General features: G+C 42.3%; 1 protein-coding gene across 1 annotated transcript in view; it reads left to right on the top strand.

The window, feature by feature from the left end:
• LOC142492425 (uncharacterized) overlaps positions 1-16,920 on the top strand; it is a 58,330-nt gene that overhangs the window by 18,345 nt on the left and 23,065 nt on the right. The window lies entirely within an intron of this gene.

Below are 16,920 nucleotides of genomic sequence, written 5' to 3'. Positions count from 1 at the left end.
TGTGCGTCTCTCTCTCTCACTCCCAACAACACAGAGAATGATTAGCAGTACACGTTGCCTTTAAATATGGCGCGCAATCCAAAACATGCTTGTTTCGCCTGATTCAGCAAGATTTGTGATTGGGCAACCTATCAGCACCCCGCCACGCACGCCGATACACCTGTGTGTGATCGGATAATCATCGTGAGAGTGGGCGGATTTGTTTTCGGGTTGATTTTGAATGTATTCGGCACTTACTGCATACGGAGAGGAAAAATCGCCATTAACATGACTAATCGGTAAGCTTGCCGATTTGACTTAATCGACGCTTACTGCATGAGGCCCTTAGACAGACTAGATTAGCCAATCAAACCATTAGAAGATTCCGGGTGAAATCCGCCAAATTGCTAGTGTCCCAAAGTTCCTTGTTGCAGTCTCATCCAATATTGGAAACATGTGAATGACAAGAAAAAAGGCATACAAAACACCAATGTTGCATTACCTTTGATATTACTAGGAGCAAACCTGAAACCTATTAATAGATTAAACAAATATTACCTGTATACTATAGGCATATAAAAAGCTCCTAATTGGATGCAAATGTATTAACAAAGTGAAATACACTAAAATGCTGCAAAAAGCTAAAAAAAAAGTTTGGATATGGGTTTGTTGGTTGTTACCCAAAAAATCTTAATAGAATCGACTCCCCCAAGAAATGTTTAAAATTGGAATCCTACTCATGATCCGTCCTGAGGACTTGTGCCTGTAAGTAGGAACCACTATTAGTGCGTTCTCTGCCTGGCTGTCTCCCCTCATATTGTGGTAGTAGCTGTCAGCTCCGTATCTGTATATCTTAGGAGCATTTAGTTTGATTTGCATTCAATTATCAGGTAGCCAATTAATGAATATGTTAGTGATATGTCCATTACCAAGAAGTTAAAGTTGGAGCATATTGATTGTCCCTTTTATGATGTGCTAATATATATATTTTGTATAATATATACATATTTTGTGTATGTAAAAACAGATTCAAGGCGGGACGGACTCAAATAGAATTTACAAATTAGAATTTAATTGGACACAATAGAACACGGGCATCTGATATAAATAACAGCCAGCATACATCAGCTGTATTTCCCGTGACGAAGAGACACATGGTCTTGAAACGCGTAGGGCATTTTGACTCTCCAAGGACACCGAAGCTAAAATCCCAACAGTGACGTCACAGTAGCAGCAGCCGAGCGAGCGAGCAGTGGAGTTGGAAGAAATCCCGAGCCAGCAGCTACAGCACAGCTGAGACGAGCTGAGACGGAGGTAACTCCAGGATAATATCACCAGCAGCTGTGGTATGCGTATGGACACCCTTACATGCCGCCACGTGGCTTGAAGCATCGAGAGATGGAGCTGACAGCTACTACCACTGTATGAGGGGAGACAGCCAGGCGGAGAACACACTAATAGGGGTTCCTACTTACAGGCACAAGTCCTTAGGACGGATCGTGAGTAGAATTCCAATTTTAAACATTTATTGGAGGAGTCGATTCTATTAAGATTTTTTGGGTTACAACCAACAAACCCATATCCAAGCTTTTTTAGCTTAGGAAATTGTACCTTTATGGTATACTGTGGCAAACGCCTCCCATATGTAGCGCTGCCATTTGCCCATGCTCTTTGCAACACAGTCTTCTAGGGTTAAATTTGTAGAAAAGGACAAACACGTGTATACACACACAACAGGCACTCAGCCCTCAACCTTCATCGGTTTATTTTTCCACAAGCCACTTAAACCACGGGTACACTGTGCCTTTAAGAAAACAAAATCATAAAATAAAAACATATTCCCTATAGGGAAACTAACTAAACTTTGCTGTGGCCCTTTCTAAGGACGCTGGCCAGCTAAACTGGTTCCCAGCCCAAAACATATACTATCCTATGCAAGCAAACAGTCTTCTAACATTGCAGAGTCATATTGATAGCTTATCTGTATTGTAGGGAATTCCTATTTCAGGGTCTCTGTGAAGGTCCAACAACAAACAGGAACGCCAGTTCCGGGAAGCAGGCTGTGTCCAGCCCGTGGAAATCATTATCCTGGGTGTGGTTCTCAGCTGGTCCCAGCAGCCGTGCTACTTGAAGGGCTGGGGAACCAGAAAAGCCAAAGTCCTTCTGGGCTTGGAGTAAATCAATCTCCTCCTTGCTATGGAAAAGCAGTCTCTCTTGTGCAGACTACTTCCTGCCTTTTAAACATTCACTTAGGAGTGCTGTCTTGACTTGTACCAGGTGCAGAAAGCTCCCATAGAGAAAGGTAACCTCCTGTACAATGGAACCTATCCACTCCGGTAGCTCTCTAGTCCATAAGGACAGTGACTCTGTCACAATACATAATAACATAATCACAACAGGGTATATAATACCTACTGTATTATATTGGGGTCCCAAGTATTACCACACAAGCACAATAAATCCAATAACAGCAGTAATAACAATATGACAATATGGGGCAGCTAGTCCCAATAATACTGAGGGTGCTTTGGCACCTATAACCGGTGTCTGTCAAACAACCCTTCCCCAATGTATGTATGAGGGCAGAGTTACCCTCACCCTTGCGGTGCACTTATACCTTCCTGGTTACGTCCTTAACCAGGGAATACTTCCAGATGGAGGATGATTAGCAACAGGGTCCCACGCCGCAGAGTCTCAGACAACAGCCCCTCATGCCTCACGTCCGACTGCTGCACAGTGACACTCCACTGCAATCACTCACTACAGGGAGATGCCTAATTGTGTGGCCAGCCCTGCACACTCAACTAAGGTGAAGGGACTGCCTGGGACCTAGGGGTAGTGTTTCTGTCCTAGTCCAGGAGCTTGACTAGCTCCCCGGACACTACATTCCTCCTTGAAGGCTGCGGATCAACTGGCATTGCCGTCCCCAGTCCACAGAGGAAATCCTGAGCACAGGAAATCCTCTCTCTCTGTTCTTCTATCCGGTTTGGATGTACCAAGATGGCTGATACACCATCTGCATAGGAGTCCCTGGTGATGTCTCTTTACTCCATCAGAGGTGAGTGGAACAATCCTGCCTAGCAGGAGGTAAGAAGGGATACCCTGCTACACACACAAACACACACTGCAGCCCCCTCAATATACACACACTCTGCAGCCCCCCTCTACACACACAAACACAGCCCTTTATACACACAATAGTAATGTAGTCCAAAGGTGGAAAAACGGTGCACAGCATGAGAAGGAAAAATGGAGTACATCACATCAAGGTATTAAGTTAAAAACCTATTTATTGGGGGAATACATGGGGAACATCAAGGTGAATGGGTATAGAGTCTACTCTGACGCGTTTTGGGCATTTCTGCCCTGTGTCAAAATGTGTTTGACTCGCTCGTTGTCTCTCCTGCTTTATGTGTAGCTGGATGTGACGCGACATCGGCACAGACCCACCTCCAGCCTTTATACCTACATATATTCAGACCTATGAATACACTGGGTGCAATACTGATTATAACTAATAAGGTGAGTCGATGGAAATGTCTGTGCAAATCAGGATAAATATATTTATAATATATATAAAGATAGTATATATGAACAATTAAGATTTTAAGCCTCATAATATGGCATCTTAATTAACAATTAAGCAAAGTTAAAAAAGGCGGATTTGATTGAACAGTAAAGTTAACGATATCTTGTTAATATATGTGGCCATGATTATTCATTGAGATGGTATAATCTTTAATAGAATGTACAGTAAATACAGCTCAACCCCGTAATAGCGCGATCCGCTACAACGCGGATCCGCAGTAACGCGGTCTAAACGTGGCTCCCGATTTAAAAACATCTCCCTTTTTTTAAGTAGGCTTTTAGAGCCTGTGACATAACACAATCACTGTGGCTTGGAGGTAGAGAATTAGTAATAGCATATAATGTGGTTCAGCTGTAGTAAGTAATTTATGATAAGACCAACATTAAATAATGTGGGTAATCATTGGACAACATCTTTAAAGAAGATGAATCGAACAATGTATTAATAAATGATTATATTGTCAAATAAAGCTTCATAATGTAATAGATGCATATATACTCTTAATCACACTAAATATTAAAGTTATAATTTATTTGTGTTCCCCTTGATGTTCCCCATGTATTCCACCAATAAATAGGCTTTTAAATTTATACCTTGATGTGCTGTACTCCATTTTTTCCTTCCCATGCTGTGTACCATTTTCCACCTTTGGACTACATTACTATTGTTTCTACTGCTGGATGCACGCCCTGGAGTCCTTAAGATCAAGTATCCAGTGAGTAATATCCAATTTTGCAGTTATGTTCCATGTTTTACTGTGATCTACTATCAACATGTCTTACACTCAAAGTAGTACTTCCCACACGTGTGCTAGTGACTAGGCTAGAGTGGCTTCATAGGCTATCTCTTCCCCCAATAACCTTAAATCCAACTTGGAGTATAATAGGCCCTGGTGTGGCATCTACTAAATCTAAGTGTTCAGTTAGAAAATTATTGGTCAAGCGAATTCAAGGAGCTTATTCAACTTTTCAACTTTCATCAAGCCTAGTTATGTCTGGCTCTATTCATGGGACTTGAGATATATATATATATATATATATATATATATATATATATATATATATATATAACCTTTGTTAGTACCTTGTCGCTTCGGTCTTGGGACTTATCATTCCAATTTTTTCTTTATACACATAGTCACTCACACATGCAATGCCTTGTATGTAATGTATAACCCTGTTCACTTAATGTAACTATACATTTGTAACCATGTATTATTTGTCATCATAACTATGCCCAGGACATTCTTGAAAACAAGAGATAAATCTCAATGTACAGTATTAGTTACTGGTGAAACATTTTATGAATAAATAAACATAGGCACACACTGCAACAAGGGTTTCCACCTTTCCAGATTTGACTCAGAGTCTATGGGTTTGGGAAATTATCCCTGAGCTACGGGATTTGATTTAAAATCTCCGGGTGAAAGATGGCAGATGAGTTGGACCATCGGCAGGAGCGAATTTGAAGCAAGGTGGCAGAGGAGGACACCAGGGAGAAGCGCTCCCCAGCGGTTACGACCCGAAAGTCTTCATTAACTTCTTGGGCAGCATCTCCCCCTGTATGCTCCTGACAAAATCGCCTTGCAATGTCAAATGGTGTTGCATTGACATAACAACAGGACGGCATGTGACGTCATGGTACCATGCAGCATGCAGCATCACAATGCCATGACAACGGGAAGACCTTTGGCGCCACATTTCTATGACAACATGAAGCTTCATGGCGTTGTGATGTCACCTGAAATCCCGTTGTCATGGCAACATGACAGCATTTGATGTCGTGGAGCAATTTTTACAGGAGCACACAGGGGGAGGGAGATGCCGCCACAAGAGAAGGTAAGATAGTTAAATATATAAATAAAAATCTTGGGGGGGAAAACTCTCTGTTTTATCATTCAGCTGAAGGTGACAACCCTGACTGCAGCCCCCCCCCCTCTATACACACAAACACACTGCAGTGTACCCTCTGTACACACAAACACACTGCACACACCACCACCAACCCAACCCCCCCCCCTCTGTTTACGTTACCGCACACAAAAACCTTTATCCTCAGTGGCTTCCTGTGCAGGCAGAGAGAGGGAGGAGTCAATGCCTGGCTGGTTCCTCCTGTCCAACCACCTCCCCTTTCTGAGAGCTGCTTAGTGTTCTTGACAACTCAAAGGTGATTTTGTGAAAAACTTGGCAAGGTGCCAAAAATTCCAATCCATTACTGTATGGATAATTCCCGCAATTTTGACCAATTAGAGAGCAGTGATTTCAATAATGCACCAAATTTCTAACAGTTTAGCCTATAATCTGTGTTATCAGTAAGTAAGATAAAGCAGGCTACCTCCGTAAAATGTTTTTTTGTGCAAATAAAGAGATCAACTTGCAATGAGCTATGTACTTGTTTAGCTTTGTGTTTGTGTTAAACATCTGTTTCTGTTTTTGTCCCTGAGGGCTGAAAGTGGAAAACAAATGTCATGACCAGCAGAGCTTTATTAATTATGCAGTGTTAAGCAGAGACAGGATTGTAATATTTGCAGGTACTACTGTTTGGAGAAGCTTTCAGAGGTGAACAAAGTTAAGTGGGAGACCTTCTGAAGCTAGCTAACATGTTTATAAGAAATATAACTAATGGAGTGTCAGGTTTCCTTTTTTGCTTTTCTTTACATGCCAGGAAAAGAGACGGATTAGCTGCACCGAAGTTATACTGTGAGAGAAAAATGAAATGTATGCACTTGATAATCTATCATTTAGTACAATAAACAAATAAAACTTGCATTATTTTATCTACCAAGATTCCAGCAAGATGAGCAGTGAAACCTCAAGAAACCAACTCTAGTTTCTTAAATTAACAAAGAGGGGATATTTATCAATCTGCCCTAGAGGGGGGTGGTTTGGAACTCCCTGAATCAAACCTCTCCAAGCACCCCTCCCCTCGAAGTTCCATGGTACAGATTAATCAGAATGGCCAATCGGATCTCCATATCAGAGCCAAATCAACATTGGAATGAAACTTTGTTTTTGATTCCTGCTCGGGTTTGAGAAGGAATATCACCACAACAAACATTCTCAAGATGGACGAATTTGTCAAATTTTCCCGAGTCCCATCTGATTTGTGCAATGAAATCTGGAAGCAGACTGTGAAGTCTTAAATCTGAGCGGTGTGCTCGGAACCACCAATCTGAGCGGTGTGCTCGGAACCACCAGCATGCTGTTGCCATGCAGCATCTATGGAATCTGGGTCCGAAAACAAAAACATTTGTATTTCCACTCCCACTTTCTGTCTGTTTCATATGCAATTTCTATTGAGGCAATGTAGAGGGTGTGTGGCTGTGTGGCACAGAGGTTGCGGTGCTGGCTAGGTAGCAGAGGTCACGCATGCGCGGGCATAGCTGCCAAAGCCCACGAAGGAGGAATAGTTCTGATAGGGTGGAGCGTAGGGGACTACGAGTTCCAGCAGCCACCGTGAGACCAGGTGATGCCAGGGAACAAACCGGGGGGTTGGGATATCGGGAGATAAGGTCGGACGTTGCTCAGAGCGCGCAGGAGGAGGAAGAAGATGGAGCTCCAGGTGTAGGGAGGCACGCCACCCCTACCTAGGCCTTATACCCCAGCCCAGTTAGGCCCTGAGTCCCCGTAGAGTGAGCGGAGCTAGGGATTGGCCCTAGACAGGTTCCACTTTCCCTTAGTGTGTAAATTCAGAGACAAAGTAAGAGACAGTACACTTTGGGAAAAGGTCTGGGCTCTGACCTCTACACAGTTGCTGCAGTCATCTGGGTGGGATCGCCCCGGGGGACTTTCGCTGGTTCCAGTCGCATCTGATCCTTTGTGAAGATCCTTGGCAGGACCGGGTACTGGAGTGCCCGGCAGGTAACCATCACCAAGTGCACCAACGAGTCATACTTTATTCACACAGGACATAGTGGCTGCGCAGTCACCCATACATATCCATTATCTCACTTGCGAGGGAGGTTACTGGACACGGGGTGGGATCACCCAGTGAAGGGGGAAGCGTCCTGCGAGACGCAGAAGATAGTAATTCCTCTAGAGAGGGACACCTGTTGATATATACATACTGCCTATGCAAATACAGTAAAGTCATTTGGTTGTTTTATATGCTGTGTGTGTGTGGAGTGATATATAAGTGTCCTGCGAGGAACCACTCCCCCTCTGGTGGGAGCCGTCGCAGGTGGAGGCGCTGCACCACGTATAAGGTTATACATATTATTACGCGCGCCCCAGGCTCTCCGTGGCGGAGGCTCAGGCCCTGCGAGCCTACAGGTTATACAGTATATGGTAGCGCACTGTGTTCAGTAGGAAACAGGGCTACATAAGTATGCCAGAGGACTATTAATATCAGGTTTAATACGGGCCAATCACAAAAATGGAATCACATTAGGTCTTTTTCCAGACCCAATGGGAAAAGGAAACCTGATAAAACTAAAATACGAAGAAAACAGGTACAAGTGCACCGTAAAATAAATAACCGTGCACTTAAATGGGACGGTGAGTGAAAATGATTTAATGTTAGGTGTTACAGAGCAGAACACTTCACCTGACGCCCACAGACAGCCAGGGGGAGGGGGAGGGGAGATAAGTTGCAGTGCTAGCCCTGCAGGAAGTGAGGGGTAGCTGGACTTAATCACTGCAGCTCCTGGGTGAATCTTAAAAGTGCTTTTAAATAACTTAAACTAAACCAAACTTTCCCAAAATTGAATAATATCAACCCCTTAATGTTCATATATCAAAAAATATCAAAATCAGCTTAAATAAATCTCAATAATATATTTTTAGAAGCTGTTATGTGGTTGCTGTTCTCACAGACAACCTGCTGCTCCTACAGCTATTCAGCCAGTGTCAGAGGAACAGGTTGTTTGGGCAAGTATTGCTCTGTCTAAGAATAAACCGGTAGGCACATATTTAAAAATGATGATGCATTGGCTTCCCAATGCACGAAACCCCCAATCATCGCTCACTGCAGAGGTAACAATGTGGCAGACATGTTGATTAAGTTGGAAAACAAAAAATGCTACTCCCTAAGCCATTTCTTGAGCATTGGTAAATGTGTAGCTATAGATGATCTGTTTAGTTTGTAACAGTCTTAACTTGGGAGATAAATTGGCACATCCACACAGTGGTCTTAAGTATAGCATAAGATCTTGTCTTAGGCTTGGGTCCCGCTGCATCCGGCGGTGCGCGCGGCCACGAGTGTGTTCCCCACCATCACATGGTATCCTCCCGAGCCGGTCCCAGTCCCTCCTCACTGCACAGCTGACTACGTGCTGTGACGCGTCAGCCTGCTGGAGCTACCAGCTCCTTGTATTTTGCAGTGCTGACGCGTCACGTGGTGCACGAGTTCAGCCAATGAGGAGGGGAGGGGAGGGGAGGAGGAGAGGGGAGGAGGAGGGGAAAGGAGGGGAGGAGGGTTGTGGGGAGGGGAGGAGGGTTGTGGAAAAGCTCAGAGGCATTTATCTCTGGGAATGAAGCAGCCAGTGCTTGATAGCAGAGTCCTGCTGCAGGCTCACAGGGGATACATGTATTTACTTCCTGTCCTCACACTGACATCCCATTTACATGCAAGGCCTGGGGGATGGGGCCATGTGTCAATGTTTTACAGATATACTCCACTCCAGCACACGGACACACAAGTCATGGCCCCTCCCACCCAACCCATTTGGCCACAACCCCCCTCCCCCCCCCCCCACGCTCCAAAAAAAGTTTCCTGCAGACCGCAGATCGCGGTGCAGTGAGTTGCACGCGCCGCCGGCAAGCAAAACAGCTGTGCGGACGCGTGCAACGGGGCCTTAGCCTTACATGCATCTCTATGCATGTGGTATACTGTGTGTATATACAGGTGTGTGAAAAAGAAAGTACACCCTCTTTGAATTCTATGGTTTTACATATCAGGACATACTGTAATAACAATCATCTGTTCCTTAACAGATCTAAAAATTAGGTAAATACAGCCTCAGATGAACAACAACACATGACATATTACACCGTCATGATTTATTTAACAAAAATAAAGCCAAAATGGAGAAGCCATGTGTGAAAACCTAAGTATACCTTATGATTCAATAGCTTGTAGAACCACCTTTAGCAGCAATAATTTGAAGTAATCATTTTCTGTATGACTTTATCAGTCTTTCACATCGTTGTGGAGGAATTTTGGCCCACTCTTTTTTATAACGTTGCTTCAGTTCATTGAGGTTTGTGGGCATTTGTTTATGCACAGCTCTCTTAAGGTCCAGCCACAGCATTTCAATCGGGTTGAGGTCTGGACTTTGACTGGGCCATTGCAACACCTTGATTCTTTTCTTTTCAGCCATTCCGTTGTAGATTTGCTCATGTGCTTGGGATCATTGTCCTGGTGCATGACCCAATTTCAGCCAAGCTTTAGCTGTCGGAATGATGGCCTCACATGGTATGTATGACTGATGTGCTTCAGAGAGGACTGTCTCTGGTACTTCCAGAGCCCCTGAAGCTGGACGCGCTGAACACCAAAAGGAAAGAACTACAGATGATATCCAAAAGCTTGTCCTGGTCTCCATATCACCGCTGACAGCTCAGCTCTCCTGAACCTACTGTAACAGGTCTGCCTCAGCACCACACGGCAGCAATACAGTGACCTCCCATAGGGTGGGGGAAACAGTGCTACATAAACAATATTAATTAACTGCTTCCTAATCATTGTATATAAACAGTACTGAATGAAATAGTCCATTGTAAACTTTAAAAAATGTGTTTGCTCATACAGACAATACATTTTAAAGTCAAAATACTGCCACTTGAATAACCTCCTATTCTTCTAGATAGTATCTGCTTTTGACCTCCTGAACTCTCTCTGCTGGTTTCCTATTAATCTCTATATAAACAACTACATTTCTCCCTATATCTCATCTTTGCATCATGTACCTCTGCAGCCCTCTCCTGTCTTAAACATGTTTCACTAATCTCTCCCTACCTATGAAACGCTCTTCCACTCAACATTTGTCAAGCATCTTCCCTTTCCATATTTATAGCCCACCGAAAAATCCACCTATTAAAAGAAGCATCGCATTAAATGATCTATGCCACGACTACAAACTCTAGTTGCACTTGAGCTCCCCTGACTGCACTTATGATAATGCATTTTTACTCCTACTGTGTCTGAAACTCTCCAAACATCACACTTAGATTGTAAGCTTTTCAGGACAGGGTCTCCTGTTGCCTTGTATTGTCATTTACCTGTTGCACTTATCTCCATTGTTTGTTATTTATTTACATTGTATTGTCATTTTGAAAAGCACAGTTGTTTCATCTTTTTATATTGTTGGCACTAAATGCAATTATACATAGGTACATCAATACAAGTAGTCAGCTAAATGATAACTCCTTTTTAATTTATTTACATTAGAGAGATCATAAAACTTAGTGGATTTGTTTTCATCAATAGCTGCTGTTTGATCATCCAAGAGTAACAGTGCTTTAAGGACAGCAATAGGTTTAGTACATGGCAGTTTTATGTTGAAAGATTTATTATGCACTTAATTGACAGTTCAGTTTCAAATGTGGCCAACAGTGACATAAATCAGCAGAGTTTAAAAGGCTGGAAAAGGTCTTTCAGGTTAAATTCTCCAGAAAAAAAACTTAGGTGGTCACATAATTCAAGGCTTTATGTTAAGTTTGTTTTAATGAACTTTTACACTGAATGGCCTCTGGAATACATTACAAAACATTTTGTTCTACAAGACAAATTAGCTAAAACAAGCAATAAAATGTGACATTAAACATAATTGGACATTAAAAGTTTTCATGAAGTTAGAGGTCACAAGCAAATGACCTGGTTAGATTGGTGCCTTTTAACATTTAGATACGTTTTCAAAATAAAGAATATGCACATATTGTAAAGTGTTGCATCTGTTGTTTTCAGAACCCTTTGTGAAAAACGATGGTCTTGTATACTGAAAGTTTGTTTCATACTGTAGTAAAACGTGACGTAAAAGTCACAGGGTAGCGATGGAAAAGTTAAAGTTGAATAACACAAAGGCAGATAAAAAGGAGATAATATATTGCCAAGCTTGCTACCTTCATTTACAATGAAACTGTTAATAGAAATTATTGCATGTGAGTTTTGAGACTTCATAAATACTGTAATACTGTAAATTTCAAAAAGATCTGAGGATTGTATACAACAAAAATCTTCTCTTTGTCCCAGCATTTGTCCTATTTCACCACTGTTCTATTTCTTACTGCATGTCAAAAACATCCTTTCTTTCTCTTTTGTTCTTTCTTTCCTTCCTTTTTTTCCTTATATTTAGAATACATGTTGAAATATATATGTCAACATATATCTCAATTATACATGTCCCATGCCATAATAAAGTGTATACGATTTATGGATGTTGTATTCAAGTTCATTATTGCCCCAGATACGTGTTTTTATGCAGGTTCAGGGTGAAAAGGAAAATATACAATACTAATTCAAGAAGGAAAGCGAGTGCACTAGCAGAAATAAAACATACAGCCGCAGCCCCTTTTATTCTAGCACTTCACCGATATTTTCCGGTGACTTTTTCCGAATGCCACGTGCTTCGCCGCGTTCGTGCGGCGTTCGTGCCATATTCATGTCGCAATAATGCCGGTGTCACCCGCGCTTGATCTGTTTAATGAGAATGTTTTGGATTTAATTGGTTGCAATTCTTCGCGTATCCGCCAGGTGGCAGATATTCATGAATTGTAATGAAGTCTAACGTACTGTATGCGCATGCGCTTAAGAAATGTGTCAACTTGCAGGTGTTTAAAAAATACCACTGTGGTCCTTTGTGAATTGACCTTGGTACTGAAGAAGTTGTACAACATTGTATCTATTTAGGCGTTTCATATTAAAAACTAAATGCAAAGTGTCTGGTGTTCTATTCCATTGTCCAGAGAGGTCCACAGATGAGTACACCACTGCAGTCCGTGTTCAAAAAGCCCAACATAACGTACGCTTATTTAATATGCAATTAGTTCAGCAGATGATAAGATGGCCACTGTTGGTCAAATTTATCAATATTTTATCGAAAATTATGACTTTTACAAATTTTCACCAGATGCTCTGGGGTGGAAGTGTGCGATAAAGAAAAAAGTTATGTATCGATCCACATTTTTTTCGTATTGCTCCTGCACCCAGAGTTATAGGAGGAGGGTATTGGTGTGTTGCCCCTGAATTTTCCAGTATCTTTGATCATGGAAAGTTCAAAAGGCGAAAGATCAGGGTAAAATCAACTAAGAATCGTCAGTCCCAGGCAAGCAATGTGCCAGCGCCAGCACCGGTTTCCAATAACGGTCTGATCGTCTGTGAAAACCTTCTGACCGGCAACCCTTGCTATCAGCCCCCGCCTGGATACCTGCAGCCTAAGCAGGATTTCACGTACAGATACCAGCAAGCTTGCATGTACCAAAGCGATTTCCAGCTTCATCAGCTGTCAACTACAGGTGTAGCAGGCCCACTGTCACCTGTCAACTACATGTATAATCAAGACTACGGGACTTTCAATGGCTCTGCGCCAACTGAATGGCAAAGTCTATGGTGGGTACAGCTGCCGTATGTAATTATTTTTTTACCATATCAATATCAATGCACAGTAAAGCGATTCTCCTGTAATCAATCGCTTCGCTTATGGTTATTTAGTTCTTGTAGTCACAATTCACCAAAATGTAGTCCAGCAATATCATTGGCTGTGCAGCTTCAACAGTTAGGCGCATGCACATTGGAACCTTGTTGAAACGCATACAGTATGCGTCTCATCACATCTAGGAGCATGTGTGTACTGTATGTGAACAAGAGACACCCCCCGAGAAAATAATTGTTGGGACTGACTGAGGGGACTGCGGGGACTGACTGTGGGATCTTCTTTAGGGGACTGACTAGTTTGAACTAACCATTACAGTTTTTACAGTATTTATTTTTCTTCCTCAGAAAAGAAACTTTGTCATCAGGCTGAGAATGGCAAATGGAGGGATTTCGATGGATAATATCGCTTTTTGTAACGATGCTTGCACACTGCTGAATCTGAATCAGTGCCATTTTTATTGATTAGGTTAGAATAACTGAGCTTTATTACATACTTTTTTACATACTGTACTGTATAATAAACACCAAAAATAAAAAGTATGCATTTATTCTGTACATGTATTACAGTACAGTATGTGTATTCTACTGTAATAATAATACAAATACCGATAATGCATTTAAATACTGTTTTGATATACTGTAATGCGCAGTAAGTAAAAAAACATTAACGGTGTACTGTAATTAAAAACATACAGGTATATTTAAATAAAGCAGCAATTTATTTTATTGGTGGGTGCAGTAAGTAAAAAAACATTAATGGTGTCCAATACAGTAAAAACATTGACAGTACAGTATGAATACAATCTAAAACAATCAACATTATTTTTATTGGTGGAGTACTGTAAGTAAAAAAACATTAATGGTGTACTTCATATACCTGTACTGTAATTAAAAACATACAGGTATATTTTAAAAAAGCAGCAATTTCTTTTATTGGTGGAGTACTGTAAAAAAACATATTAGAATACAATTTAAAACAATGAACAAGTCAGAAATGAATCAACATTTTAACAGACGACCAATCACGAAGCGAATTCGATCCCCAGCAGATTGTCCTTCCAGGTCTGATGCCTTGTATGCCGCAAAATGCCATTAATGGTGTCTCACGCGATTTTCATTAAAGGATCGGTAATTGAAAATTACAGCCGCAATTCCTCCATAATAGTCTTTCTTAAATTTTCAGGAAGAGCCTTTTTCTCACGATTCCCTTCGTAGTTTACATTGTGGGCCCACCCTAAGTACAACGGGTATGGCACGTGGTCTTGAAAATTAACCAGGCATGCCTCTGGGGTATACGAGCACTTGCAAATCTATACTTCTCCCTGAGTGGCTGGGGCAGCTCGCGCAGGATGATGTCGGGCAGCGTCTCAATGCAAGCTTATATGGGTTGGATTCTGGGAGCAGGTGTTCTTCTGGGAGCGGGTGTGCTTGTCGCGGTGGGCGGGGGTAGGTTGTCTGGGAGGATGCTTTCCTCCTGTCTTGGTCTCCTTGTCAGTATTGCCTCCTGGCGTGGTCTTGACGGGGTTGTCATGTCATCCTCGTCAATGGCATACATGAACACATATTCTTATGATGGAGGGGGTGCGCTTGGTGATGGAAGGTTGAAGGTCCCATTCATCCCATCCATGCCACCCTCCTGCTCCGGCATCCGAGATACAGGGGCATGAACTCTGATCAAATTATGTATCCCCGCTATGTCAGTCTCTATCTTCTCCATCCGTTGATCCATCTTCTCCATCCGTTGATCCATCTTCTCCATCCGTTAATCCATATTTAGCATGGTCTCTAAAAGAAGATCTATCTTTACCAGCATATAGTTCCCAGGGATATCGACACTTAACCCATTCAGCATGTGGTCTAATGAGCTGAATCTTGTGCACGGGGTGCTGTGGACATCTGGGTGGATGGGTGCATAAGAGGATGAGATGGGGGTTCCCTGGAGGTAAGCGGCAGAGTCGTCGAGGAGTGATGGAGGAGGTGTCCTGTGGATTTCCGGGAGAGAAGCGACAGAGTCGTCAAGGAGTGATGGAGAAGGTGTCCTCTTGGTTTCCGGGAGAGAAGCGACAGTGGCGGTAAGGAGTGATGGAGAAGGTGTCCTCTTGGTTTCCGGGAGAGAAGCGGCAGCGGCGGCGAGGAGTGATGGAGAAGGTGTCCTCTGGGTTTCCGGGAGAGAAGCGGCAGCGGTGGAAAGGGCTGATGCAGAATGTGACCATTTGTTTTGCTTTGAGTGTACATCACCGAATTTCTTCTTGACATACTGTAATAAGGCTTCTTTAAAGTCTTACCTGTAGCCTTTGGAGTCGTCAGAAGCTTTTCTTTATTAGCCTTAGCCTTTCGCTTTGGCCTTGGCTTTGAAACAGCTGCCGCCTTTCGTTTTTTCTGCATGACAGGCACGGCAGCGGCGAGTGGGTTCCTGCGTCCGTAGAATCGGGGTTGATCCATGGAAGCAGATGGCACAATGCAGTATCTGGACAAGGGCAAGTTCAGATACAGATCATCGAGTGGGAGGCTATGCAATGTGTGTCACCTTTTATGTATGGCGACGAGGTGCAGGTGTTAAAAGAGCGTACTCTAATGTGAGTCATCAAAGTATAAATACTGTACACCATCCATTTTGTGGATTCACTGCACATTGAATACACAGACTAAACATCGAATATACATTCTTGTGCTTGTATTTCTTTCGACACGCAACGATGCCTGTTAAAAAGATTTCTAAGGATCTCAGCATGAGAATAAAGGAGATGTACACGAGAGGACACCGAATTGCAGATATTCAACGCTGGCTAAGTACTTCTGGCCTCGTTGTGCCAGCAGCAACCGTGAGCTATCATGCCCACGGTTAGACCAAAAAAGTAAAGAGGACACCAACGGTAACTACCGCATAAGTACTGTACTACTGTATACTGTAAAGAAATTGTCACTCACTTCATTATTACTCATTATGACTCACGCACTCACAACCCCCCATTTCAGTACACAGTTTACTCACATTATGTATCTATCTATTATTATTGTTATCGCTGTATATTTTATAACTCTATTCTATACAGTATCTATCTATTATTATTGTTATCGCTGTATATTTTTATAACTCTATTCTATACAGTATCTATCTATTATTATATTTATCACTGTATATTTATACAGTATAACTATTCTATTAATGTAACATCTATATTTGGCCATACTGTAGGCTTGAGCATAAAAGTACCTGTACTTGTGGCCCACTGTAACGCATTGTTGTTTTTCCTTTAAACTGTAGGGAGACAACTGTTCTGGTTGACAGAATAAGTGAAGAGAATGATGAGAAGAGTGCCTTAAGGGTCAAAGACACTGCAGAAAAACCACAATCTAACCGTATCAGAGACCAGCATTAAGAAGATGAGACACAGAATTGGGTGGAAATATGGACTTGTGAGGTTAGTAGTAGACAGTACAGGAGGTGAAAGTGTGGTTTAATAAACTGTACCTGTAAAATTATTCGCTGTCATTACAGAGCGTACCCTATGATAAGGGACGTCAACAAGATAAAGAGAGTGGTCCAGGCACAGGCATGGATCGACAGTTGCGAAAGAATTGTATCTTTACTGACGAGTCTACTGTATCTCTGGAGAGATTTGCCACCTTTGCATTCCACAAAAAAGGACGCATATCTATGAAGCAGCGTCCAAAACACCCAGTGAAGATGCATGTGTGGGGTGCCATCTCTAGGCGTGGACCAGGATGCATCGTCATCTTTGATGGTACAGTATAATAATGCA

The sequence above is a fragment of the Ascaphus truei genome, chromosome 4 (genome assembly GCF_040206685.1).
Source record: "Ascaphus truei isolate aAscTru1 chromosome 4, aAscTru1.hap1, whole genome shotgun sequence".
Lineage (NCBI taxonomy): Eukaryota > Metazoa > Chordata > Amphibia > Anura > Ascaphidae > Ascaphus > Ascaphus truei.
Note: the sequence above shows the minus strand (reverse complement) of the source record. Positions and strands in the feature narration are given on the sequence as shown.